This window comes from Tauraco erythrolophus, chromosome 15 (genome assembly GCF_009769465.1).
Source record: "Tauraco erythrolophus isolate bTauEry1 chromosome 15, bTauEry1.pri, whole genome shotgun sequence".
Lineage (NCBI taxonomy): Eukaryota > Metazoa > Chordata > Aves > Musophagiformes > Musophagidae > Tauraco > Tauraco erythrolophus.
The window spans coordinates 19,635,433-19,662,341 of record NC_141479.1 but is presented as its reverse complement, the minus strand read 5'-3'; positions in this window follow the sequence as shown (position 1 = coordinate 19,662,341).

Below are 26,909 nucleotides of genomic sequence, written 5' to 3'. Positions count from 1 at the left end.
GTTATGCCCAGGCTCTTTTGCAATGCTTAGGTCTCAAGGCTTAATTTTCTTTCTTTGCCTGACCTCATCTGAACTTTGGTGCTATGGTTCTTGAGAGCACCACATAAAATTGATCTCAGGATGGATCTTTGAGAATTGCCTGTAACCTCTCATCACCCAACCATTCCAGAAAACGATCGGCTCCCACTTAGTAGGTTTCTTACTGGGTTACAATTTGGTGCAAGCTCCCATCTTCTTTTTAACCAAGGAATTCCTGTGAAGCACAACGTGCTTTTTTACCTCACCCTAGAGAATGCGAAAAGATCAGGGAAAGACTTCATGTTAGAACCACCTCAGGTAAATTCACATCATGCTTTGCTCCTTTTGATGTCTGTTATCACTTTTATTCTCTCCTTTTTTTTTCCTAAAGCTTTTCAGATTACCAAGGACAGCTGCAGGCATCTGTAGTTGCTCAGGTCACCCCAGTGGGAGACATTTATTTCTATCCTGGCCTGGATTATTTTTTCCCTCTGTACACTGATTTCAGCATATTGAGTCCTCTGAGTTTTCTTCCCACCTCAGATGTGGTAACTTCCATTCCCAGCCTCTCATGAGCTGGCCAGCCTTTACCCCATATTCTATATGCTCTTCCTTACTGAAAACACATGCAATGCATTCATTTAATTTTGGGAATTATACTCAGTTTCTTTTATTCTCATCACCATCCTTACTGCATAGCAAACCCACATCTTTTTTTCTGGTTCTCTTTTTATTCTTCTGGTTAAAGAACTTCTGTTGTTTATTTTAATATCCTTTGCAAGGTCTAACTCAGCTTGACTTTTGGCAGTTCTCACTTTACCCCTATGCTTGCTGACCTCTAAAATGCAGCTTCTTTTGCAGATTCATCTCTTTTTCCATTCTTATCCCTAACAGACCTTATGAAGTGAGCCAGTTAGATCTGGACCCTTCAAGGTTTTACCCTCTTACTTGCAATGTGAGACGTAGATCAGTTTTCCACTTCTGGTACACAGAATTTTCAAATACCCTGCAAGTAAAAGTCAGCAAGAGCTTAACTGGAGCTGATTGCCCTAATCAGAACCTTTAATAATCAGAGATCACTTTCTGAAATAAAATTAAGCAAGTAGACCTGATAGCTACAATCTGCAGGATTTTTATTCCCTCTCCTTCTTTGGGTCAGCTCCCAGTGGCTGAAGTTTTATTCTGATTCTCAATCTCCTCTTCCAGATTATATCTATGTTCCAAAAAACCAGGCTTAAAATATATTTACTTTTTCCAGTTTTCTGGTAAAGGTATCTGCTAGTAATTACATCTCAGGGTAACCAGGTCTTGCCATTACCAGTAGTGTTTGTCCTACCATCTGTATCTGGCATTTATGGTCTCATGTGTTGAAACAATTCCTTGCGGTAGCACATTTTCTAACAATATTTCAGATTTTTATTCAAACCCTAAAATGTGAACAATTTGCTGAAAATTAAAAAATGTGGCACTACTTTGAGCTTGACAGTACTATCATGATGACGAATAACATGATGTACCTTAATAACAGACCAAGGTACTTCAAGGGAATGAACTAGGCTGTTATAAAATAAATAAAATAACGCTATCTCTGACTCAGGAGCTCATAAAAAAAAATCTAACAATACCAGCATCAAATCTGGGAAGATTCTTGAGATGATTTGACTGTTTACATCCACAATAACTCGAATCTTTATGTTTAGAGAATAAACAAAATTACTCTCTAAATCTCTCATGTACACATATATCACAAGAGCAAGATGTATGATTTTTGACTTCAGAGGTGCTATAGCACTTGAATGAAAGACTGTCCCACTGCCTGAAAGCAGGAACAACTTCCTTGTTTGAAAGAAACTTCTATGATACTGTCTACAGGTTTGATCCCTATAAAGAAGTAAAGAAATGAAAGTTAATCATTGCTTGCGTTGCCTGAAAATATTCCCCCAAACCATTATTTAACCAAAAATTAAAGGTTTTAATTCAGTGAGTTTTTTCCAAAAGGTGTCTGCATTGGTTGCCTTCATTTTAAATTAGAAGCTTGCAAGGTTTCTTCCAATGCAAACTAAAAGATGTGGGCTTTCTTAGTAATTTTTCAATTTTTGCACTTACAGTAGAATATTATTTTTGTGGCTAAAATTTGTAAATATGTGAGTAATTTTTACGAAAACTAACTTTTTTTTCTCTCTCTTTTTTTTTTTTTTTTACAAACATGTCCCTGGGATAATAATGTGCCATTGTCCAAATTCTGTACTGAAACAAGCTCCGTTTTTCTTTCCCAGTGATGCTAGCTCACACAGTGTCCAACAAAACTTAGAGGAACATGCAGCTGCTGTCCTACAGAAACATCAAACTGCAAATGAAACTGAACAGCTGAAACTCCCATTGAGATACGTGAGAGCTGAGGTTGCACAATCATGACTTAATCCTATGTTACTATTTGTTTTATGCTTGCAAAATCTGAATAAATATCCAGAGATCATATTTATTCAGCATCTCTGCCACAGAATGTCATGGGGGCCAAAAGAATGCGCTCAGGAAGGGATTAGACAAATTAATGGTGGATAAGTTCACTGGTGGCTACCAAACATGGGCATCTGGATGCAATATCTGGTTTACTTAGTGCCTAAGCTGCTGGGAACTGGAAGGACAAGTCAGGGAAAAGATCATTCTGTTCTTGTCCTTGTTTTTAACCTCTTTTCCCTAACTGCTAGCTGTCCGCTACTGATAAAGCATTATCATTATTATTATTATTACTACAAATGATCAATGTTTAAAACTAAAAGAAGCTGCATCCTGCTGCATCTTCAGAAGTATTTGTATTTTATCATGCCTCTTGAAAGTCAGAAGTCTTCAGATCAAGACTAGATTCTTCAATCAAACATAATTTTCTCAGAAAAAAATATATTCACAATAGCACACTAGATAGCCTCATAATCCCATGTGACTTCTAATATCTGTTACTGCAGCTCCAGTAGAAATAAATAATTTTCATCATTACTCAACCATGGAAGTGTTTAGATGGAAGCCCTTTACTGATTTTGATGCCATCCATACATTCTTGAAAGTTACTGGTCTTGATCCTGCTGCTGTTATTTATGTTGCTTACTTCACTGATTTTACTTCCACTGATTGGTGTTCTGGGATGAATTTCTCATTGTCCAACTGGGACAGTCAGCTTACCATGACATTTCACTTTCATCTTGACTTGATTTGATCTAAACATTAGTATGTGGTGGAATTTGTTATGAATGTGAAAATTCTCATTTGTTTTAAAAAGCTCTCCTTAAGTTGGCTTTGAGAAGGAGTTCTAGTTGGTGGCAGGTATGGCATTGGTGCCTTGTTTTTCTTTTTAGATCAGAAGTCAGTATTCAAGAAGAATCAAATTCACCAAGACACAACTAGAATGTAGTCTGGGGGAGGAATGCCTTTTTTTCACTGAATGGAGTGAGTCTTTTAAATTAAATTTCTACAGACATTTTGAGTGAATTATTTCTGAAGCGTAGAACATTTTTTTTTGTTTATTTGTGTTTTAAAAGTACTTCTATCCATGTGGGTTTTTTTTCCCCTAACTAGTTAGAAAGTTTATTGATCTCGGGAATACCTTCTACACTACTGCAACTCTGTCAACTAAACAGTAGAGACGTGATCCAAACCCACTGGAACTGAGAAACATCAATGCAAAACAATGGTAGACACTAACTCACTTGGTAGTTTGACTATTCAAACTGGATGAGAATAGAAAACAAACAAACAAAAAGTCATTTTCAGCCAGCTCACGTGATCCTGTATTGCACCAGCTTCATTCTTCCTCCCCAAACATTTAAATGTTTGCAGCACTTTACTCAGATTATTAGAACTGCTTTCAGAATGTGTAATCAGTAAGTTGGTTTCTGGTTTACCAGACAAAAACAGAGCAGAAAGAAACCCCTTCTTTTTTAACTAACATCCAGCCAGACAAAACTGGATTGATGACCATAAAATACAATTATAATCAAATCTGATATAAACAAAGATTTTTTGTTTGCTATATCCCACCAGTAATTTCATACCCACCACCAGATAAAAGCTAACAACAAGCATCTAATATGTCTGGAAAGTCACTTTTGTACTGGCTCATGGAATATCTGTGAGCAGTTTGCAGTGCCCTTGAATCTGTTTGCTTTCCTGCTTTGTTTGGTGACAATCTGTATGGATGTTTTATTTCATCAGACCCTAAGTTTGTTCAGAAATGTTGGAATTAGGACTTAGTTGCTCAGTTTTGACATATCACATACTATTTTTCACTGAAAGAGTATAGTAAGGACATTTGAACCTGCAAATTTAGGGTCTGGTTTCTATAATACCTTGCAAATTGCTTTCTACACATGTTTTCCCAGTATACTTCAATTCTTACAGTCCTTTATAAAGTGAAGTGCTAAAGGATTTATTTAGATGCTGAAATGTGTTGACGAACAGGAGATTGACTTAAGAACATGCTTAAAGTTAAGTAAATACTTTGCTGAATAAGCCCAAATGATTGCAACGTGTGATATTTTTCCCCCCTTTAAATTCAAATGAATACTCAGGAAATATTTTTGCATTAATTTCCCATATGGTATTTGGACAAGCAAGCAGGGAGGCAGCACAGTCTACTGTAGCCACAGGAAAACACTACACAGAAGGTTTCATGCTCTTCGCATGGGGAGACCGTTTGGGGAATGGGGAGTCCAGCAGGTTTTGGCACCAGAGAGGAGCATCAGCCCCAAGGGACCTGCTTAATTACTAATTACCTGACTGTTGCCTGTTAAGGAACATTAGCTTGATCCAAAGAAGACACATGCAAGGATTTCCATTTATATTAAAATGCAAATATTTAAGAAGACCCATTTAAAGTAATGATCATATGCATAAGCATAAATTTAGATAACTTGCTTTTCTGGGAGCTAATTGTGTAGCTAATTATCATATTTCCTAATGCTGCTATGATATAGTTTCCTGGACCATTGCACAGCAGATGTAAAATCGTGCCCTTGCTGAAACAAATCTGTTGGTCAATGAACTTGGTTCAGGTTGTAATTTGATGGCCATGGGCTCACTAGTGTCATCCTTATTCAAGTGACCTTTCTACTGGCTCCAGAGAGTGTTTTTCCTTAGTAAAAGAAAAATGAAGAGCTTCAGGATCAGGCCCAGGGCTGCTCCCAGGCAACGCAGCGAGTCTTTTCGGATGACTTCCCCTGCAACATCAGTGTGTTTTGAAACCCCTCTGTGGAAAGAGAGCAGGAGGAAGGATTTTTTTTCCAGAAAATGAAGGATGTCTCTAATCTTTTTCAGGTCTGCTGTGCCCAAAGCACGACAGCTCAACAAAGCTCTTGTGCTTTGGCTCCTACGACTGGGCAATGGGCATTCACTGCTTTCCTTTATTAAATTGGAGACCTTGGTGGGCTGCTGGGAAAAAAAAAAAAGGTTGGGAAAGGGGTACCGGGGAGGGGAGGGCGAGCACGTGAGAGAACCACATGTTAACGTTGCCTGTGTATGAACAGCAAGCTTTCTGGCTTGACGTTTATTGAAAAAATAGATCTTACACTGTATCCACCCAACACCTGTTGAGAAACACTGACCCCATTACAGAGGTTGGATTTACACTGGCTCTGTATAACACCCTATAAAGGAGGCCACTGGTGCAAAAGATTAAAGAATGCTGTTAAGTAAGTTGTTTTATTTCTTTTGAGACTGAAAGAAAGCTGCAAAGTGAGAGAAAGCTTTCCTCGGTTATTTACTCTTCATTACTGGGGATCTTGAAGGGCCTTGTATAAACTGCTCTAGTCGGGTCATGACAACACTTTATAAGGTGCAAATGTTGAGGTGGAGCCAGTGCTATACTGCCGGGGAAGCAAATGGAAAGGTCCCTCCCGACTCAGTGGAAAGTTAGTGCTAATAAAAGCTCACGACTTTGGCACGGCTTCCCAGGCACCAGGGGCCCGTGAACGCGGGTCTGCCGAGCCCCGGGCGAGCGTCCCGGCCCCGCGCGCGGCCGGCGGCGCTACGTGCCGCCCTCCGTGAAGTTCCTCCACGTGAACTTCGTAAAGTCCTCGTTGGAGCTAAAAATCATATGTTTAAGGGCTGGGGGGGTGGAGGAAAAAAAAAAAATCCCTTCTTTTTTACTAGCTGCTGTATAATGAATAGCCCGTTTCAAGGAATGTGTGAGTTCCTATTAGGGCTGAGTGAATGCTGCAAAATGTTTTCAGCCCACGTGCGTCCCAGTTTTTGAACAAATGGCTTTCTGTGCATTTGCTCCCCTCTGCTCTCTGCCTTCCCCAGTCATTGGTGGGTTCTGGTTCTACCTGGGCAAAGGCTGACAGCAGTGGTGGGTGAGGCTGTGAGGCCTCTCACCCCCTCTCTGTTCAGTGAACTAATGCTCTTGATGGGAACTTCCAACATTTTGGGGCCAAGCAGGTGAAGCAAGGCTTGCAAGGGGTAGGGGACACTGAGTAGTTACGTCCAAATAGGGCCATAAAGGATTGACCTTGACCTGGCTATAGACTTTGGGGCTTGAACATATTGCCTTGAGACATTCTGAAATATCTGAGGCACTTACAAGGGGCTGCCAGATTTGATGCAGGACCTGTGGAAGACCCATTTCCTTTGGGAATGACTATCGGGGCCAGAGAGACCACTGAGGAGACCCAAAAAAACCGTTAAACAGCTACATGTGGATTGATAACTTGAGTCCTTTAATAACCCTCTATCTGAAGACTGGCTGGAAGCATGGAGACTCAGAAAATCCCCAACTGAAGAAGATAAACAGAAGAGAAGTGTGTTCTCTGCTTGAAACAAGAAGACACAAAGGAGACACAGAAGCAGAAGGTATTTACTTTCATCAGCAAAGATGAAAACTCCTCAAAGGGCTGAGGACCCCGGTAGGAAACTGCTTTGCTCAGTCATCGTTCAGCAGAAACCTGCAGCTCTTCTGCACTGCCTCAGAATGAACCCTTTGCTTTAGAGAAGATATGATGCAAAGCCTGAATCTCTCCTATTTTCCCACATCTGAAAAAAATTGAACGACAGCTACAATGAGCTCTGGCGAAGTGGGCAAAGCAGCTCAGAAGTCTCCGGAGGTTCTTTGCTGGCTTGGGTTTGAGCCGTGACATGTTGCATTGAAAGGGCCACTTTTGGCAAAGATTTCCTCTCCCTTCCCCAGATGCTCCTGTCACCAAGCACTTGGTCTGGCCACAGGCAGGGATGGATGGGCTCTGGGCAGCAGATGCCAGGGTGTGAGAAATTCTGTCTTTATTCAATGGGCTTTTGAGGCAAGCTTCTTTCTCACTCCACCCTTTCTGCAGTTCTCTTTGGACACAAACACAATTTTTGTGTAGGAATAATTCCTTCATAGCCAGGAAACATCCTCTCAATGAGACCTTCTTCTTTAAAAAAATAATTTTTTTTTTTTTTTTTTTTTTTTCCAGTCCCTCTGGGCTGGGAATAGTCCCTGATTTCCCACATAGAGATGTAAGGCTGGCATGTGCTCTGCATTTGCAACAGGCAGAGCAGCTGCATGGAGCTTGCAGAGTTGGGCTCCTTGTGTGTTAGGAGAACTAAGCCCTGCAGGTTCAATTAATAGACCTTGGAAATGAACCAAGGCCTGACGATCCCCAGGCTTATTTTAAGCAAAGGAAGGTGGCTGTCGGAGAAGAATTAGACCTGCCAGGGTCTTAATGCAGCTGGGACACACAGCAAGAGCCTGAAAAGCCAAGAGTCTGGAACCTGTGCTCTGATGGCTGCCAAGCCAAGAAGTCCCATTGCTGGGACAATAAACAAACAGGAATGGTCTGTGCAGATGAATGCCTCGTCTTTGGGTTTGCATGGGCTGTAAAATCCATATGCTTCCCGAGTCACAAGCCCCAGCATTTAGCTCTGAGGTCTTTAATGAGAAGGATGAACAGAAAACAGCTTCACAAAGTGGGAAAAGGGGGAGATTCATAGAATCATAAAATGGATTGGGTTAGAAGAGACCTCAAAGATCGTCTAGTTCCAACCCCCCTGCCATGGGCAGGGAAACCCTCCACCAGGTTGCTCAAAGCCTCATCCAACCTGACCTTTAACACCTCCAGGGATGGGGCATCTACAACTTCTCTGGGCAACCTGTTCCAGTGCCTCATGTTGAAAAAAATAACAACAAAAAATCCAACAGTGCTTTTCAAACATTTAAGGGCCCATTAAATTAAAAAATCTTTCCATTACTAATTTCAGTTAATTACCATCTTAAACAAATAAAGATGTTGGTTACTGAGATCAAAAGCTGGTGCTTCAAACTAAGGCAAATTCTCTCGAAGTCACAGATTTGGAAAAGCACCTAAACGCACAGTGCGGAGCTGGTGATGCAGAAGGCCAGGGCAGGTGAGCACCACGAGAGCTGATGGGGAAGACAGACCCGTCCCCGCACCCCCTTCACCTTCACCTGGAACGTGGGCATGCTCCCCTGTTGTTTCCACCATCCAGATCCAGAAGCAATCACAGGGCTATTTGCCGGCTGCTGGTTGGCTGGATGTTTCTGTTCCCATCCTTCTCGTTAAGCCTCTGCATTTTGGCTCCGGCAAAGCCCAAGGTCAGAGTAAAACATACTTGGTTGCTGATGACTGATGATTAATTTGGGGTGAAAAATCCTGCATAAGGACTTTTCCATCCAAGAACCTAAACTCTCCACTCTAGCACTGCTTCTTTTAGAAGAAGCCCATTCAAAAAACAGATTTCAGAAAGAATCAACCAAGCAAGAGGAAACTGGTGTGACAATTGAATATTTAACTGTTGTATCTGTGCAAGCAGTAAGAGACTAGGAGGAGGGAGGCTGGGAGGGAGGAACAGAAATACTCTGAGATGACCGGGAAACACACAAGTTTTTGTTTATCAACTCTGTTTACTTTAAAATACATCCAACTGGAACGCTAGGTGCAGACATAAAAATCAAAATAGAAAACATCCTGGGCCAGGCTCTTAGAGGATGCAAATTGGCATGGGAGTTCCCATGGCTTCCAGCAAAGCCTGCCGCATTCACACCAGCTGCACTCGGTTGCTCCCAGTTAAGTCAAATAAAGTCAACTCCACCTCTACAGTCGATTTTGCAAGGGGAGAGAGAGGGAGAAAGAGATGAGGTCTCTGAGGTACCCATGAGCTAAACCATTTGGGGCATGGCGGGTCTGAATGACACCAGAAACGAAGGGGAAGCCAAGGCAGGTCAAGGAGCGCAGGTGTGCTCCAGATATGATCAGTGCTGTGGCTCGCTGCTGTTCATGGGTGGTCCAAAGGTGTAGTCCCACCAAGGGCTGGTTGCAGTAAGCCAAGCCCTTGCCTCCTGGACTTGCCATGAACTCGAGGGGAGCAAGTTCGAGTGAGGTCAGCAGAACGAATATGATCGTTGAGTGGTAACAATGCATACAAATTACCAACAGACTGTGAAATTCAGCCTCAGTCTGTTAGAATTGCTGGAAATGCAGGAAAAAAAGAGTGCAGTTAAACTTCATCCACCCAAAAAGTGATGTTGAGGTCTTTCTTAAAGTCTGCAGGATACTTGTTGCACATTATTTGTATGGTATTAATAGGAATAATCCCATGTTTCCTTACTGCATGGATTAATCCCTTGCTGAAGCCTCAAAACGGCTGGACCAGGCTGTGATGGAGCTCTGCAGGGCACCAAAAACACCTACAGATCCGTGGCAGTCCTGGCAGATTTGGGTGACTGCTAATGGCCAGATGTGAAACTGGAAATACATTTCCCCTCTCCTCAAACAGGCAGGAGTCTCTGGGAAGACTGGAGGTGCAAAAAGACCATTTTCTGCAGTAGACTGGACAGTAAATCATGGTTTAGTCCCATCTGGGCATTTCCACCAATTTATAAATACTTTGCTCTTCTCCTAGCAAGGGCTTCAAGCTTGCTGTGATGTGCTGGAGAGATTTTTCACAGGGAACAGATGGACCTTTCCGGACTATATGCTACTACGTTGGTGCTAGTGGCTGTGAAGAACTGAGACAGACACCCAAAAAGTCCTTTTTCAAATGAAGCCCCTCTAGTTTTTAGGGAGGGAAAGCAAAGCAGAACCACTTAAAACTGAACAAAAGATGTAAGAAATCGAATACTTACTTTACAGAAAAAAAATCAAAGGGAATTATGGTCAATGAGCATTTGATCAGTTCTGCTTGCTTAATGCACCTTTATTAGCTGGAGATAAGAGCCAGCCGACCGCGCTTGCGATAATACCGTCACAGAAAAATGCCCCAGTGAACTCTCGCTGAGATAACATCTTCAATAATCTTTCCGGAGTTAAATAAACAGCCAGAAAGGAAAACAAGAATGGATCCAAATATTCATTTCTCCCTAGCAGTTGTGTTTTTGGGAGTGGAATGGTTCTGGATGGAGGATCCTACATATGGCTTAGTTAATGGATCGTGATATGAGTGAAAAGCTTCCTAAAGAGGAATTTAAATATGAAGGCTCAAATAAGAGCTGTTCTTGTCGTAATTTATGGGCTGAACGCTTGCTTAAGGAACGCAAACAATCCCTAGCAGACATGACTGCCATGGACATCTACGGGAGCAGGGAACACGGGGAGTTGGGTTTGGGCTGCCGAGAGAGAGGAGAGAAATGTGGCGGCATGTGGTAGTGCCTTTAAGGAAACTATTAGCTGAGGAAACGAGTCACATTTCTCTAATTTTATTAGTATTGGCCAAATCTGGGAGTTCTCACCTAGACTTTAATTGGCCAAAATTTCTCTTGAAGTCAGTTGGAATTTGCCTGAGTTAGGGGCTCTGTAACAGCTGAAAAAGGTCTTCAGGACTAAAACCCACTGCCCTGTCTTGTACCAGATGCTCTGATTAAGTGTCAAGAAGTCCCCACAATGCAGTTTATGGGCAAAGTATATGAGCTCGAAGCCGTACAACCACTGCAGCTGACAGTGAACAATATTTTCCCTCCCATCTGAGCACTATTGGAGAGAGAAAAGAAGACAGAACCGCGCTTGAAATTGTGAAGCACAAGCAAAATTGTAGATGGAGACATCTCTGGGTCTGCCAACATCATTAAGAGCACATATGTTGCTGTTTCATCTCCATTTCTACCGTTTTCCATAAAACAACACGTTAACTTATTCTAGTCCTCAGGGGTGAAGGTAGAGAAACAACCTCCACGAAAATGAACCACTTGAGGAGCAAGGGCAGTGATACTTGCTTTGGGTTTTTGTAATGGGCTTTCAGATTTTAATGTCTGTGATGAAAAAGTTACTTCTCCAAACAACACCTTCAAAGTAGGAGAGTCAGAGAGCATAAGGGAATTAAGCTATGCCCATGATCCTTTGAGCACCAAAGGTAGCTTATCTGCGGATGGAGTACAGATTGCTGCTGCTTAGGCACATTTGTAGAAGAGGACAGCGTGTGAGGTTCATGATTTACCCAGTCCCTTCAAGGATTCCCTCTGAACTGGATCTGAGTCAAGATTCCATATATTTATGATGGAGCCAAATTCTCAGCCATTTCTCTAAGCAACATGCCGAAGTGAAGGCTGTTATATGTTTGTAAATGAAGGCTCTAAGATCAAAGCACGAAGATAAGCAGCCATTCAAAAGTAAAGAAAACTAATTATGGAACGTCTACCAAAGAGAAATCTTGATGAAACCCGGAGAAAAGATTGAATGAAAATTATCAAGTTTTTCTTTTCTCGCCAGAATTGGTTGTAATTTGGTGTTCTCCTGGAAGCCACTCACATCTGAGATTTGGGAGCCATGGAAAATGATCAACAACGAATCCAAATGAATGAAATTTGGAAGGAAAATGCTGTGGATACATTTGGGACTTGCGATGGAATTTTTAAAGAACCTTTAAAATAATGATGGGCGCCGTTTCAACTCCATTAAGCTCTGCTACTTACACCACTTCTATGCTTGACCTAAACAGCTGTTTGATAGCTTATATTTCAGCATGTTTTATCCACTCTCTATTTTTTTTCATTTCCCCATAGATTTTTCTTATAGAAACATCGGTGCATGTGTTTTGATTTAAACAGCTAAAATGCTGGTTAACATTGGTTATTTTAAATGGTTGAGGCTTGTTTAAATACACGGAACTTTCCTGTTCTATGGAAAATTGCAGGAAATGAAGAAAATATTCTTACCTTTGGCTCTCTAAGCTCATATATGTTAAGATTTGGGTGGTGGTCATATATGAATGAGTAGACACATACATACATATGCATGTATGTGTGCATACGTGTGTGTGCATGAATGGAGAACAACCTTGAAAACATTGGGAATTTCCCAGCAGTAGTAGCAGAAGTGATAGACCATTTCTCTTAAGACTTTTATTGGGATCTTTTTTCAGACTAAGGTGTGAAAATTGGCAGTTCGTTGCATTTTTTGACAGACTGCTGAAGATTGGCTAATTAGAAATCAAGTCTGAATCCAAGTCAAACAAGCTGAGGCCACTAAGTCTTCATAGGATGTTTGTCTGAAACATTTCAGTGGGCGCTAACATTTTCAGAAAGAACAATATTGTTAAGCCATGTTCACAAGTGCAATACAGCACTTGTTATAAAGCAAAACTGGTATAAAATTTGCTTTATGTGAGTGATCAGTCTTCACGCTCCTTCCAGCCAGGAAATAGAGCCCAAGCCATATGATTTGTTTGTTATTATGTAAGTGATAACACCAGTTTAAGTGCAGAAGCTGGCTTTTTAGCAAGTGTTTAATGGTTTATTCGATTTCCCAACTGGGGTGGTTAAGGTCAAAGGATTTCCCAAAGGTCACAAAATTCAGTGATGCACCAGCCCCCGTAGAAGCGCCCCATCCTCCACCCCATGTCATTCAGCCAACTCCTCTGTGCTCTAACAAGCACCACACCGGTGAGGCTGAGGACAGAATTTTGGCCCCGTTTCCTCAACCTTATTAATTTCAAAGTGCTCTTCTACTAAATACACACGGCAGGCTTCACGTATCCACATTCCGGCCCGAGAGACCTGGTAGACAGTGAAATAATTTTCCCCAAAGACATGATGGAAGCTTCATAACTTAAATCACGCGGAATTAGGTCTGACAAAGCATGGGCGAACACGCTGGTGTGAACAGAGTTGCTTTGGCAGAAGGAGTCAGAGTGGAGGACTTAACACGCAATGCTCTCTCATGCACCATTACTCAGCCTGTGGTCTGCAAACTGCTGGTGGTCCATGAGGCAGCAGAACACAGCCCAAGAGATGATAACCATTTCTTTATCGTGTTGTTGTTGTTGTTGTTTTAAATAAAAAAAACACATTCTGAAACTAAAATAGATGAAAGGGGAGAAAAATGTAAGCCCAAAGCACTTAAAACTTGCCCTCATTTTTATTTTGTTGTAAAGGAAAGCCCTCACGGCAGCACCACACAAGATGGTCCTTGGATTTTACATCCTGCAAAAGCGAGGTTGTCCATGGATTTAAGGGTACTGAAAAGCCCTAAGGCAGTAGATGGAGATGAAGGCTGGAATGAGAGAAGCCTTCTGCTCTTGTTCTGCACTGGGGCACCGGGAGTGAAAGCCAAATGATTTGACTTGTGTATTTTCCAATTTCCTTATCATATTAAGGTGCTGGATAAAATACTATGTCTGCTTTGGGAGTCAAGAGTTCCACTTCCTTCCCACCACCGCAGCTTTTACTTGGCTTGTCCCTCTACATAACTTCTTGCACCTCTGCTTACCTGTAGTAAAATTAGGATCATTTTAGTGACTGTCACATCCTTTTACTGTTTTGAGGACTGTCTAAGCCATGCAAACCATTTGCAAATGCCTAAGATGCTGTTGGAAAATCTCTTCTGATTGTGCTGCCTGAATCTCCGGCCCATCACAGCCCTTCAACATTACGAACGATGCTGGCTGAAAGGTTTGTGATGAAAGTCCAGTTTTGGTGGACAAGGCATGGGTACTGTGAAAAGTGAGATTACTGTGCAAACCAGCTTTGACAGTGTGCACTGCCAGGGAGCTTTTCCACAAACTGGCAAATTGATAATTTCATGAATTATGAGGCTACCTGGATCCAAAATTGCAACACAGAGGGGGATTATCCTCTGTGTATTTTAAGAATGAGACAAGACTTTGGAAGAACACAAAGAGGCAATTCTTCGTCTCTGAAATCAGCTATCTTTGTTCATTCCATGTTGAGACTGGACTCACACAGAAAGGAACATCTATTTTTTTTCCACTGTGAACAGTTAACCAGAATAATGTCAAAAGAATGGGAGCATCCCCCATCCTCTCACATCAGAACTGTTGGATTCCTTAGGCTTTGTACATCAGCATGATGTTGAAATGATATTAAAGCATCTGTGATTTCATGGCCACCATGGAGCCATGCTGAGGTGGCCTCAGAGGCGATCTGCACGCCCGAGATGTGTGGTCTGTACCATGCAGGCTTAAGAATGCTCTTTGTGGTCCAAACCTTAGCCCTAAGCCTGCTTTATTTATTCTGACCATTTAAACCACTATCTCTTTTTGAACATGGCCATTTTTTATAGATTGTGGAGATCATTATTTGTACAGTCAACTGCTCTGTCTTTCATTTTTTACTGTTTTTCTTATATACATATGAAGTACTTTGGATCCAGCAGAGTTCATAGAGTACAAAGACTTGTGCTGGAAAAAAATATTTGCCTTTCGCTAGTATTCAAGAGAAAGGTCAATAAAATAAAGCAAGATGAGAAATCATGGGGTGAAATGCTGGCCCCACTGTAGTCAATGGGAGTTTTGCCATTGACTTTAATGGGGGCCAAAATTTCACCCGCGTTGCCTCAGATATGGTGAATGCCTCCATTTTGTTCACATATGTCAAGCCTTAGGAGGCAAACGGAGTAGAAATAAATCAATATCCCATCAGAAATGCAGATTTCACCTTGTCCTCTCTGTTTCTGAATCCATAAAACATAAATTCTGGGCAAACTTTGATCTCTGTGTTTGACTTACTCAGATTTTTGTTATTCCTCCGGATTTCAGGAAGGCTGACTATTACAGAGGTTGCCTGGATGGGTTCTATAGGTGGAACAACCTGAAAGACAGAAATGCACAGCATTCTTCTAAGATGAAAGCATCCCTCGTATAGATCCAGGACCGGACAGGCTGTCTGCTCCACGCAGTAACAAAGACTGAAACCATATTGGCGTGGTGCCTGATACAACACTAAATGCTTCCCTGTGGCTTTCTACTCCCAGGGAGAAAGAGCAAAGAAGTCAGCGGGGAGACCAGTGGAAGTCATGGTTTGACAACATCAAAGAGCAGCTTGGACCCTATCCTTATAGAGAGAAAAAGGTTGCCAGGATCCCATGAGCTGGCTGACTAATAAGTGAAGTGCTGCCAATGCTCCGATTCAGGATGACTTGGGGTGACCCAGTGAGTGATGGCCATTGCCGGTGGAAGAAGAAAAATAACCAAGCACATACAGGAATTGGGAACGCATAGGAGCACAGGGGGAGTCTCCTCTCGAGTCAGAAACGTCTGTGTTAGTAGTAAGGTCAACAGCGACTTCTGAGAAGGCATTTGAAGCCTTGGTTGCCGCTTCCGTCCTCTGACAGAGACACATCGGTGTGTGGTGCTATTTGTCTTGTCCACACTGGTCAGGATAACGGACAGCACTGGGGGGGAAGGAAGAAAATGCATCACTTAAAAAACAGGACGGCCAGATGTACGTTTGCACTGGGATTTCACGTTTTGCATGCAGGTCAGCCCCTGCTAGTTATTATAAATGACCTCGTGCTCTTTTATGAAGACCAAGTCCCCAGTGAGGGCTGAGTGACTTGATAGGCTCATTTGTGGGAGAGAAAGCTACTACAGCGTGTGCGGTCCAAGGCACGCTGCTGCAGACACGGGACAGGCAGCTGCCTTTGGGCAAGAAAAGGCTTAGTGACTTTTTATTGGGTGAAGGACTGCTGAGGGTGTACAGAAAATGTTTCCTAGTTCTCCTAAGGTTGAAAAAAATCTATAAAATGGATGAAAAGTGTCATAATCTTGAAGATTTTCTGAAATGAGATATTCAGAGGAACACGATGAGCAGGGTGGCTCCCAGTTTGCTGTAAATCATTTCTCCTTCTACAATATGCCGATACGCTCCGTCCCTGCAGCTGCTGAACTTCAACTCACGCTGAACAACATTGCAAGACCTTGTTTTCTCCAAAGGGGATCCCAAGGTGGTATTAAAGTCAACATCTAAGAAAGAGGAATGATTTTGGCCACAGCTATACCTGCAGCAGATGGGTCTCATCTCTAGCTGGACCGTTGGGTGACCAAAACAATAGGGAAGGAGAGCCGCTCCCAGCCTCCTCATCTTTTTGGCAAATCGTTTCCCTGTATTTCCATACCTCTGATTTTTGCCTTAGCTGTTTACATTTTCAGCTCTTCAACAATCCTTGCAACAGGACCCTGATCTCTTCTAAGGCCTCTGAACACTGTGGTAATATAAATAATAAGAAAGCATTTATCAAAGCATACAAAGGAACCTCTCTGTGCTTTGATTTAAAGCATGTAAAATGAGTCTTGGAAAACATTCCTCCAAAGGAGTGGAGGATTAATTAACACTTGCCCAGCCCATTGCAACCACAGGCTGTTCTAGGAGCCCTCAGCACTCACTGACTGGCCACCAGCATTAGCTTTTGTCAAGACAGGGTATAGACAGGCACCGGACCTATCAGGGCATCGCAGATAGAACATTATGGTTTTCCAGCTTTTACGCTGGGATAATTTTTTTGCTTTATTTTTTTTAATTTTAATTGTAAAAATGGTGTAAATCCATCAAGTCACTCTTCAGAGTTACAGAGCCATAATAAATCCTAATCTGTTTGGACTCAGTTTCTGATTCATTTTTTTGCCAAACACCCTAATAAAAATGGATTAATTTAAAGCTATGTGGAGAAAATACATATAGAATTTTAGAGCAGCCCTTTCTTTAGCTGGACTACCCTTTTTTTGTGTGCATGTTGGAGTCATTATAATGCAATAAAAAGAACTGGTAATTACATTAGTAAAAATGTAAAAAAGTAAAAAGTCATTAGACAGGAATGGAAATTTATAAAAATATATATTATAATTATATTTTTATAAAAATATATAAATTTCTAAAACCCCACAATTAATGGTAGATGAGTACATACACACTCATAGACACATATGTACCTGAAAAAATATTAATCTAGAGTATAATTATGGGATATGGACAGGAAAGGAGACTGCTCTGAGGTTTAAATGAGTTATCTTCTAGGTTTGCAGGATTCTAGCAGTCTTGAGGAGTCTCACACATTCCGTAAAAATGAATGAAATTCAATCTGTGCCACCACCAAACACATCCCTGTGGCAGATTCCTGGGCAAGGAGCGATGTGGGGTGCACGGGGATGAAAGAAGGGTGTAAGGAGCATCCTACCCTGCAAAGCTTACTAGATGGGAATGCCCACATCCACAGCAGATCCAGAGAGCTGGATAGATGGGTTAAAATGAGAAGGGACTTTGCCATTTCTGTAGCCAGCCATAAAAGCAACCTGTCCTAATTTCTCAAATGAAATTTGTATAGAGCTATGAACACCAAGGTTTGACATTTATTGTCTGCAGCCCTGGTCACTCTCTCGAATGAGGGACAGCAAATAAACACTCCTGGTTTGAAAGAATCAGTTATCTGCAGGGACTTGAGTATTTATCTCTGATGGTAGACCTCACCTGGTAGAGATTCCCCCTGCGGTGCTGTGTTCAGCTCTGGGGTCCCCAACATGAGAAGGACATGGAGCTGTTGGAGCGGGTCCAGAGAAGGCCACGAAGATGATCTGAGGGCTGAAGCACCTCTGCTATGGAGACAGGGTGAGAGAGTTGGGGCTGTTCAGCCTGGAGAAGAGAAGGCTCCAGGAAGACCTTCTAGCAGCCTTCCAGTACATAACAGGGCTCTAAAAGAAAGCTGGAGAGGGGCTTTCTACAAGGGTGTGTAGTGATAGACAAAGGGCAAAGTCTTTAAATGGAAAGAGGGGAGATTTAGATTAGAGATAAGGAAGAAACTTTTTACATTGAGGGTGCTGAGGCACTGGAACAGGTTGCCCAGAGAAGCCGTGGTTGCCCCATTCCTGGAAGTGTTCAAGGCCAGGCTGGGTGAGGCTTTGAGCAACCTGATCTAGGGGAAGATGTCTCTGCCCATGGCAGGGGAGCTGGAACTTGATGATCTTGAAGGTCCCTTCCAAGCCAAACTATTCTATGATTCCAGTGTGACAGTCGCTTCCCGGACAGATAAAAATCATCCTTTGGATAACCTGGGAGCGAACACAGCCTGATGCAGGCTTTTTTAGCCTAAGGGAAAGGAAACACTGCTGACTTCGTGGGACCCCTCCACAATTTTCGTGGGTGTGATGTTGCAGTGTGCTCTTGCTGAGCCTCCGTTCCTGCTCTGCTGCTGGGTCTTTCCGGCATCCTGCACATGCAGATGACGGGAAACCTCAACGCGGCATTTTGGTTGTGGTTATGGGGCAGCAGGGCTGGAGCGGCCACCCACTGCCACAGCAGAGGAAGGTGGGAGTTAAGCTACATGTCTTGGGAAAGAAGAATCGGTGTCGTCTCTGTTAAACTACTCAGCTTCCATCTCCCCAGAGAAAAGCGCTCAGGAAAGATGGGGATATGTATTTCAGGGAGCGAAACGGTGGAAAAAGGTGGGATCCCGTCACCTGGGAGCAAAGCAGGGAGACCTCTGAGTTATACCCCACGTAGGTGGTCTGCACCAGTCTGAATGAATACACGGGAAACAAAAAGAAAAAGGCCAGGGGAGAAAACCATCCCTCTTTCACTCAGCCATCGCAGTACAAAAGGATTATTCTTAAACTTATGCTTTAAAAGCATTGTCAGTCCTTGAGGACAGTTATCAAATTTTAAAAGGAGCAGCAGATGCTCAAAAGTTGAACATGGGTGTTCACTGACATGCTCAATTCAAAGAAAATTAAAAAAAAAAAATCAATCTTCAAGAAAAATAATCTCAAGCAAGTGAGATTTTCTTGCCAAATTCATTCAAAGGATTTTTTTTTTCCCTCCTATCAGCTGCTCTTGTATCCAAGGACAATGTTATTTTCCCCTTTTTTGGAAAAGCTTTGAACTGACATTTGTTTATAATATCTTACTAGAATTTACTAAAATATTTTCGGCATAAGACCCATGGCGTCAACTCATCTTTCCTCACTAAACCAATAAGCATTAAGGCGCAACGCGTTGGGCTTCCTGTTTACATCCGTAGACGGCACATCAGTGCGTGCTCCTTCCTCCCATGTATTAATCTCGCCTTTTCCCACATAATCCGTAAATGAAGCCCAGATGGAAAGAATTAGCTTGAAATCTCTCCCTCCTCCTGTCCCACCCCTCGAAAAATGTTGGGAGAGGGGTTTTGGTAGCACTGATGGCGTTGCGAAATTGCTCCGTGATTCCTTGAGTATATTGGTATCTCCCAATAGCAATATAGGATTATACTGCTGATATAATATAACACATGATATATTATGACTCCTACTCTACTTCCCTGCTTACAAGACCAGGGGTATTAAAAAGAAACCATCGAAAATTTACAAATCAAGTAGCTAGAAACTAATAGACACTAATCTGAGCTGAGTGAATTCAGTGAAGAGACTTCCAAACAATAGACATGGGATTATACTTTTCCAAGTCTTACAAAGTTAGACTGGGTGCAGGTTGTAAACTCTTACATTGTTTATATGCTTTTGACGGTGGTCTTGCTGGATATAAGAGTATGATCTATATTCCTTATTTTTCAAGAGGAAAACTTTTCATGAGATGCCTACAATGCCTTTTGTAGATAGCTGCTTCGGAAGCTTTGGATGGCTGTTTCTCATGGTATCTTCACCAGGTGACAGACTTACCAAATCATTATTATCAGTTGTGTTTCAATTACACTGGCATTTGAAGTTGTTTCACTGTGTATATCTATCTGGTAGTTGACTGGACTAAAAGCACAAGTGCAGGATGGATGCCTTCTCCACGCAATTTGGAAGTGGAGGAACTACCACATAAACCCATGCCTTAAGGAGATGGACCAGCAAAAGAGTCACATCCAGCACCCTCTCCTCCACACCAAATTTCTTGTGCCTATTAGGACACCCCTACCTTATTAACAATATTCACCACTTTCCAGGCTTTGGAGACATTCCTGGACCTCTCGGTACTCTTTCCCCACTGACTCCACTCGGTCATCTCCAGCCCCATAGATGTGTCCATCAACACTTTAAGGGTGAGGATATTCCCTTAGCATTCATTTTCTGCAACCACAATTACATCATGGCCAATTCCTGATCATCCTGCTGGGAAGAGCTGAAGCTCAAGTGCATCTGTGCTTACACAAAAGCTTTCCAAACTGACAATGAATTTTACCTGGCCAGTGCGTATCATGGGAAAAACTCATCAAAGGGAATTAAAGAACTGGTCCAGCTACCCATTCATCTCACTCTAGTAAAAGCAAAACCACAGATACATTATTTTAATCCCCAATTATTAAATTGCTTAAAGGAGTTGACTGGGAGCTCTGAAACATTTTAGACACGTTGCCAGCAATGTGTTTGAAGCCCTGCGTGCCGCCGCACGCACTGAACTGCCCGTGAACTCGGAGCGGCTTCGGCATTTCTAACACCCAGGTCATGCAGCATCACTTCAGACAGCAGAGGAGCCTGAATCCCAAGCGGAAGAAATCGTTTTGCAGAGAATGCAGGAGCAGGCACAGCTCCGAAACCATGTGCCAGAGGTCGAGTCGACAGAAATATAAGCCAAGAAGCCTCTTCTTTTTGGCTTCGTATCACCATAGTCACCTGAAGGCATCTTCCTGCCCAAGGTGGCGAATTTGATGGAGAAAGGACTTTCTCTTCAGTAGCTAATGAATAGGAAAAGCTGAAAGATCAGAATTAATTGCCGTGAAAATTGCAATGTTTTAAAATTTTTTTTTTATATGTGTGATTTTGGAGTTCTTTGGATTTTCTTATTTTATTTTATGAGCACTGTAGTAGTCAGAAATGTTATTGTTCTGTTTGAATGAGAGTGTTTTATTTAAAAAAAAAAAAATTTTTAACTTGAGAAACACCCCCCTCAGTGAGGAAACTGAGAATCCACGAGGGCAATGAGGAAAGCAGATCTGAACTGAAAACCAAATGAAGAATGAGAATCAAAACGAGCAAATGAAAATGATCAAAAATATAAAAGTGAACCCAATTTAATCATGAACAGTGACCTTTACTTTAACCTTCAAGAAGGGGAAAAATGTCTAGACAATCACAATGTTTGCAAGAGAATTTGCAATAAAAATACTCAGCTCTACTCCAGGTAGGAGTCGGTGGAGGATTCGTCATTTTTTATCCACAAATGCTCTGGGAAAAACAAAAGAGTAAAAGAAAAGAGTTGTGCAATTTTTGTCTGAGCAGTTAATTGCTCAAGGAAACAGAGTTTCCTCCAAGATTGATAAATACCATAGGCTATTTCAAACAACTGAGTAGTAAATCAGAGAGTAGTGCTGTTACATTATACAATGAAATCAAAGTGATTTGCAGAACCCTAAAATGTTTCTTCATTACCCTTAATCCTATACCATTAAAGTAATGAGGAACTCTGATAAGGTTTTCAGACAGTGACAAGGGAACTGGAAAATTATGGGCATTTTTATTTAAAGCATTTTCTTTCAGTGCTCTGTTTAAAATACGATGAAATATTGTAAATACATTTATGAGGTTGTAATAAAAAAAACCCTGTAAACGAACCCAAAACTGTAAGCTTTGTCAAAAGTTGAGAACAGGACCAAGTCATGCTGCTGTCCTGGATAAAAAAAAAAAGAAAGAAAGAATTATATTATATTATATTATATTATATTATATTATATTATATTATATTATATTATATTATATTATATTATATTATATTATATTATATTATATTATATTATATTATATTATATTATATTATATTATATTATATTATATTATATTATATTATATTATATTATATTATATTATATTATATTATATTATATTATATTATATTATATTATATTATATTATATTATATTATATATTTTATGGCTATTTGCATGTCAAAAATTCAGAATATTTAAAAAATCAAACCATTACTGTTTAGTGGCACACAAGGCATATTCAAAATGTAGATAGCTAAAAACTAGGTTTTTGTAACCAGCATAGAGAAGACAACTGAATAATGAGTTATTTGTTTCCTTAAATCACAGATGTCACGTGGACTTTTGACACAACAGATAATACAAATGTATGTTACACTAGATCACTGTCATATACAGACACGTACAGGATGACTCGTAAAGATATGGTATAGTTACTATGTGTAGTGGATGTGCCAGGATAGACATCACACCTATTTTTATACAATCTAATTGTGTGTATGGTCACAGTGGGAATAAATACATTGTGCTTACTTTATGCTACAGACTCAATGACATCTGTACCAACATTTTCATCCATACAGCTAAGCACACGTGTACAGTGACATGGGAAGAAATTCAGAGCATCAGGCACGACTCTACTTTCCTTTATTTTTCATAAATTCGGGCTTACTTCCTCGGCAGGAGAGCACATCGCTTACTTTCCTTTTTGATTTGGGCTTTGCCTGGGAAAATGGGAGATTTTCATGATGACAGACGATTTTCTCCATCAAATGGCAGCGGGATGTGCTCAGGTGTGAGCATCTCCTCCGCGCGCAGCGAGAGGGGACCGCGAAGGGACCTTGGCGGCGACGAACCGGCCGCCGAACGCCGCCTGGGCAGACCCGAATCTGGAGAGTTTATAAACCACCACGCTCCCCGATGCGGGGAACACTGCTTTAATTCTTCTGAACTGGATTAAAAGAAACATATGCTAATAGAGGGGTTGCTGTTCATGCAGCTGCTGTGTACAACCCCGCGTAGCAGTGACAGAAAAGCCATAACTCACGGCTACTAGGGAGCTTTCTGCTATTTATTTATTGAGTTCAGCCAACAGACTTCTAAGTGATTTAGATGTTCCTCAAGATAAAAACAGTAGAGTAAGTCAGGATTTTTTTACAAACCTCGCATTGCATCAGCAACGCAAAAGGACCAGGGGGGACACATCTCGGGTGTAAATGGACACGGTTTAGTCTTTCTGCTGCCCAGCATTAGCAAAGAGCAGGAGGTTTCACGGCTCTTCAGGCGTGTCTTTAGTTTGTTTTCAGTACAGCAAAAGAGACGCTATGTGGATGAAGAGACGGAGTAGCACATTAATGGAATGGTGACAGTTCTCCGAGATGCCAAGTGAAAAGAAAAGTAATAAATGGCAAGAATCAAAACAAAGGAGGCTCTGGGGAAAAGCAAAAAAATCAGTTACTAAAGGGAATAAAAATGTCACTGTCAGAGGCTGACAGGAATTCCTAATACAAAGGATTTAGCGGTGAAGCACAGATTCCTTTTTTTTTTTTTTAACTTAAAGGCAAAATATATGTTAACTCTGACGAGCATTTTTGAACTTTGAACTCTCTGACCTTTTAAGCCTCCAAAATAAACCCTGACTGACTCCGAAGAAATGGCAATAAACAGCAGAGTTGGTCCCTCGGGTGACTTTGGCCGCACACTCGCGGCACCGTTTGGCTGTGTCCAGCGGCACCGCGGTGGCGGTGGCTCCTGTGGACAGACAGACAGACAGTGGCCAAACTCTCCTCCTGCTCCCCAGCCTCCAACCAGAGTCACCCACTGGATTTTTCCAGGATTATCCCAACATTACAGTAGTGGGTAAAGAATTGGGCTGGGGAGACAGGCTGTTAGTATCTCTGCTTTACAATGGATACCAGAAAAGTCACATTTTGCCCCAGTTTGCACTTTCCCTCCCTCCTCCAGTTTGCCTGAGTGAGGTTACAACACAGTATTAATTGCAGAATTATTTATGCCGAGGTGTAAAACACCGAGAGACATTTAAGAGAGACCTTTAAATCCAGCCCAGCTGAAAAAAAAGCTGTTTTAAATCACTCCATAAGCACCCGTGGCTGTCAGAGGGATAAAAATGTCCCCCCTTCTAGGCCAATTTTAGCAAGTTTCTGGGAGAAAATGACCTCATCCACAGTGGTTTGCAGCGATTTGAATGTTTTCTGAGCATATTTAGCTAGAGATGTTTAATAAGCACAGGAATGCATCTCTGCCTTCCCGTGGCAACGGGAGCTTATCATCCCAAGAACCCGAAATGGCAGAGATGGTCCTCAGACCTTAACCTTTGCAAAAAGCTCAGTACAAGCCAAGGGAAGAGAGGAAATCGCACGGAGCAAACCTCTCGCCTCTTCTGCACCGATCTTGGGGACCATTTTTGCCCTGAGTGAGGAAGAGGCAATCTCTGTTTACAACATCTGAGCTTCACGGCTCCCTCCCTACCTGTCCTGTGTCCTCATAATGTATAAAATAGTGCCATCTACTGACATCGCATTTTAATACTCTCCCCAGACGGTTGAATCGGTCCCATGCACTTAGCACGAGTCCTTGAAAGCTGATTTTTCCCTCCCTTCGTCATTGTATTGACTCTCTAACCAGGATGTGCTGCTCAGAGGGTACTAAAGCAGCTGTAAACTGATACTGGAAGAAAATATACTAGTGCTAGCAGGGCCGTTGCAAGGAATTAAACCTACTGGTGTCAACACAGTGACCCGAATAATAAGGAAAAGATATTGGGCAGGTCTGGATTTTCCTCTGCAAAATGCAGGAAGGTGGACTAAAGAGTCATGAGGCATGCAAGGATGGTTAGCTGTCTTCAGCAGTGCTCAAAAGGCATGTTGTTGAGCGAGGTGCGCACGAAATCCCTTGTCATGTACGTACCTAATACTGCTGAACAGGTATTTAATTTGAGATGTACGTATAACCCAGGTTTTCAAAGCATATAAACTGCATAGAAAACGTGTACACATCTCAGGACAGCCTTGATTTGGGAACAACTTTAGCTTGCAGCACCTGTGGTAGCTTGTCCCAGAGGGTGATGTCCCAATTCCCAGCAGAGTTCTTTGAATCCAACGTTTTCCTGCGTTTCCCATGCTGGGTGAGGTGCATCCCATGCCTGCCGGCACGCCGTCCCCCTGCAAGCTGTCCACGTTGCTGCTCCTTCATCCTCCCACCCATCTAATTGCAACAGGCTTTGGCTCCTTGTCCAGACGTCCCTGAGTGACAAATGAATCCGTGTAACTTTCCATTTACCAGCCTCCTCGAAAAGGATATGCAAGCGCTTGATTGCAGCTCGTTATCAGATACCAGCACTGGGATTTTTCCCTCTCCTGTTGTTTTTACGATGACGATAAGTTGTTACAATCTTTATTTTACAAGACAGCGCTCATTGCCCAGGCCGACTGAGCGGGGTCGCTGATTGCTGTGACTTCCCTGCAGGTATAAAGGCCGGTGATTTATGGCAGAGGAAATTCATATTAACCATAAATATCTTATTAAGTAGCCATCTGGGAGAGAGAGCGGGCTATGCATCCAACCCAGACTAATTGCTGTTTAATGGGCAGCATCTCTGGCACTCTGCAAAACAATGCTTTTAGCAGGGGGGTGTCGCTGAGGTTATAGAAAGGGCTTTTAATCTGCTAGGGGAAATATGCCACAGCGATGCCAACTGCTGCTCTCGGCTCAGCCCTGCTAGCCTGCCTCCCACAAGAGCTGATTATCTCGTATTAAACAGAGAGATGAGGTCTCCCACCCCAGCCAACAACCGGATCCGAAACACCCAGCCCCAGGAGGGGCTGTGCCTGGTCTGCCATCGGTGTGGCTGTGGCCACCCTTCAGCTCCCACGTGCCCAAAAGAGGCCTCGCATCTGCCAACCTCAGGATGAAGACTGGAAACTCACCTAAAGGCTCGCTAATTTTGTAATATTTTGGGTCTCCTTCATCCATAAAGGCTTATAGGTAGGTTGGTGCTAAGTTGGAAGAGGAGGTGGAAGGTGAACACCGGAACGCTGTGGTTTTCTACAGGAGCTTCCTGCACAGTAAGATGGGAGGTCTGGAGACCTCTCAGATTTGTGTGACCACTCTGTGGACCCCTTGTCCAAAAAGAGCTGCTTCTTACCAGCTCACCCGTTGCTATTTTGTTCTTAACCCAGGAGAGACTGCTCTTTGCAGTAACGCCTTCCCCCAGATATCGGCCTCCCCACTCCTCTCTTAACTCAGACTTCAAAGGAACCAAATCCCTGTGGCACTTTCACTGCAGGGGGAGATAAATGAGTCTGAGCATAGTTCTCATTTTTTTAACCTAAAACCCATAGCTTTTGGTTCACAGGTTCTCTTTCAACCCATAGGGAGGTTTCATCTGTATCGCATCCTCTGCAGAGGTCTAAGCCAAAGGACCTCCTCAGAGTTTACACCCAGCTAAGGTATTAATGAAAATAAAACGGCTGCGGGGTGACCCGTGGTTCTGTCTAGATGTAGGATCATTTACAGTTTCTTTGAGATCAGCTGAGGTCTGGTAGGAAACACTGTTCATGTATTAAATGTGTCTCCTGCCTTTCTATTCGGCATCATTGTTATGAGAGAGTTCTGCACAGAAGGGAGTGATGAGGAGCCACAAATGTAGTTCAGAGGTCTGGCCATTTCCCTGTTTAGCCACGCTATTTGATGGAGTGTAGATGAAAACTTTATTAAAGTACTCTACAGTTTTAGCAAAACTCTTTAAAATTCCCTGGACCAAGAGGAAAATAGCTTTCCACTGATGTTCCCTTTTCTCAGGTCTGATGAATTTAAAAGCAAGAGCTATGAAATACTCGATATCGAATTTTTTGGACTTCAAAATTACTCTAAAGTTCTGAAAATAGCCTACCAAAAAATTGTTTAGGTTACTTACGGTTTATGAACACTGTAGGCACTGAAATAACTACATTTTGGGGTGATTAGAAAAGCCCCTATACAGGAAAA